Below are 3,048 nucleotides of genomic sequence, written 5' to 3' on the forward strand. Positions count from 1 at the left end.
ATGGGAAAGGTGGGTTCAGAGAACCCAGAGGGCAGGATGGCAAGACAAATTCCCCAAATCCTTAAAGAGCTTTTCCACAGAAACTGAGATAAATACAGGTCAACACAAGACAAGTAAAAATTAAGAACAGCAGTGAGTGATAAGAGGTTGTGTTGCAGAAACGGTCTCCCTTTCTCTTCTCTTTTCTCATCAGATTATTCTAAGCCCTAGGCATGATTTGCCCCTTGATCTAAATGTTGACTCCTTTGACCCTCCCTTTAGATTTCACTCAAAGCAGGTATGGAGCACAACCAGTCTTCCTTCGACATACCAGTAAAGAGAGGAGACAGTGGTCATTTTGCCTTCTATCATTTTACCATGTATGAGTTTGTGAACTCTCTCTAAATTTGGGGCTAGATGAAACAAATACTGAGCATGCAAGTTGAAGGGTTAATTCCAGGGATGTAACAGATTTTCCTGTCACATGCACCTAACATTATCCTTCCATGGGACCAAGCGTGACAGACTTGTTTTTCTTATTACCGTTGGGTTACATATGGTGACCAGGAGGGTAGGCCAACCTGGAGTTTCTGCATGAAAAAAAAAAAAAAAATTCCAATGATGCTCTCAGAATCTCCCCGGGATAATCAGTTAAACAACTGTTAAAGGACAGGGAGATTATTCTTAGTCACCCTAAGATGTTAATTAGTCCACCAACAACTGCATCCCTAACTTGGGAGCGAGTATAAGGAGGAAACTTAAATGCTGATTTTTCTGGGCATACGCCTTAAAAGATTAATTTATCTACCACAGCATGTGACACCACACTTTCACAAAGTACCCCAATGACCTGGGAATGAATGACAAAGATCACAGTTTATGATCATCAACACGGGGCTCCAGAAGAAAGGGCCCATTCAGATCTCGCCTCTAGCATTCCAGGGACTAGATGGAATCTATGGTCATGTGGCAAGAGAGAGGGAATTTAAACTGGAAAAAGCTGGTAGTGCTAGTTCCTGGAAGAAGCACTTCTCAGATTCACAGGTTTATGTAAGGAAAATAAATAATCCTTTGGTAGGTCTATTTACTAGTCGCTCTTTCTATTAGTCTTTATTAAGTGTTTGTCATGTACCTTGCACCGAACATATTAGACCATGAAGAAAAGTAAGATAGGGTTCTCCCTTCAAAGGAGACTGGGGACTGTCCTTTGTCTTCTCAATGTTCATTCTGCCTTTTTTCTTAATGACTTTTAAAAAACTGACAGAGGGCATGTGCACACACTAGAGAGAAAGAGAAAGCAACCTCTCCCCCCAGTAGTGTGTGGTCATACTGCAATCCCTTCCCCATTTCTACATCTTGTCAGAATTTGGGACACGCACGCACGTATGCCCAGCAGGTTTTTCAATCCACTGAAGCCAAAAGTCAAACCACAGCCAACCAGGTGGGATCAGGCTCTCTTAACCACTGTGCTATGGGGCTGGCCCCTCATTCTGCCTTTCTACTTGAAAGAGAACATCTTGTTTTCCTTCAGGTTTTCACTCTGTCCTTTATAAGCACTAGCTCCAGGAAGTGAATAGAAGTTCAGCTTCAGAGGAGGCCTGATTTGTCTGTGTACGAGCTCCACTGCTAGGAACTGGGAATAGCATGGCCATATGGCCCGATCTGGACCAGTGAGACATGAACAGGGGTTTACTGGGGACTTTTGGACTTTAGTTCTCCCAGATATGGACGGGATGTGCCCCCAGCTGAGGTTAGCAGATATCCTAAAAGAAAATAGCCTTGGTGTAATCCAAGCTCTGTGATGAGAGGAAACAATCTTTGGGAAAAGGTAGGCTGTCAGCGAACACTGTGGGGCCTCTAGACCAATCACCCCTAAATGCCACACTATTGTCATTGTATCATACTTTGGAATTCACTTCGCAGAGTAAGATAGTTTGAGTTGGATTCTGTTACTTGCAACCTAAAGCATCCTTACTGGTAGAAAGCTAAGTCTATATTTAGCGCCCTTGGAAAGGTATTTTCTAAAATCAAGTCATAGTATAAAAAACTCTGTTGAAACTAGATTGAAAATTCCTCAGAGATGAAACCTTGTCTAATATTTCTTTGTATCTCTAGCACCCAATTAACACCACATGCTAAAATCCTCATGCAATTCAAATAAGATAATGCATGATAAGTGTTCTAAGAGTGTAAATGTCTATTTAAATAAAATAACAAAGAAACTAAAGCACTGGAAAAAGGGGTGCGGTCCTGCCAAGAAAAAGCATATCGAGTTTCTCCAGGGTGTCCCAGCAATGGGCCACTTTTGCTCAAGTGTGGTATCTCTTAGATGGGAAAATGTAGCCCCCTGGGAAACTGGCTGTTATGGCATCCACAAAGCTGCAGGGATTACAAAAACCTGTGTACCACCCACTGAGTGACTGTGGGGATCATGTTGTCATAACGAACACAAGACTTATTGCATTTTCTGGGAACAAAAAGTATATTCCACACACACTGGCTTACCCAGGTGGATTTAGACAAGTAACAGCTGCTCAACTTCACCAGAGGGATCCAGGGGCAATTGTAAAACTAGCTATTTATGGCATGCTGCCAAAAAAACCTCCACAGACAAACACTGATGCAAAAGTTACATCGTTTCCCTGATGAGGATATTCTAGAAGATATTCTGAAGAATTTAGTGGAAGAGCTACCTCAAGCATGAAAAATACCCAAACATCTAGAAGAGTACACACAAGAAAAGATAGAAGCTTTCCCAAGAATGTGGTCTCCATCTGAAAATGATTGGCTATAGGAGAATGAAAATTGCAGAAAATAACATTACAGTGATTGAAACTTCTTTCCAATGCACTTCTCTAACATATAGGACAGTGATACAACCATCACAGTTTAGCACTGGTTAAAAAGTTCTGAATGTTTATGGAAAAATATCAAGAGGGGATATTCTTTCAATAGGATATTGTAAAAAATACACTGCAACTATGTGCCATGTAACTTTTCAGTCAATGAGGGACCACATATCCCAGATGGTGGTCATGTAAGATTACAGTAGTCTATACCATCTAGGTT

The 3,048-nt window shown here is 41.4% G+C and overlaps 1 pseudogene; it reads left to right on the top strand.

Annotated features, from left to right (window-relative positions):
* The first annotated feature begins 1,631 nt into the window (after positions 1 to 1,631).
* On the top strand, positions 1,632 to 2,773 carry LOC102499300 (39S ribosomal protein L13, mitochondrial pseudogene; annotated as a pseudogene).
* The last annotated feature ends 275 nt before the right edge of the window (positions 2,774 to 3,048 follow it).

This window comes from Tupaia chinensis, unplaced genomic scaffold (assembly GCF_000334495.1).
Source record: "Tupaia chinensis unplaced genomic scaffold, TupChi_1.0 Scaffold000228_1, whole genome shotgun sequence".
In the NCBI taxonomy this organism is placed as follows: domain Eukaryota; kingdom Metazoa; phylum Chordata; class Mammalia; order Scandentia; family Tupaiidae; genus Tupaia; species Tupaia belangeri.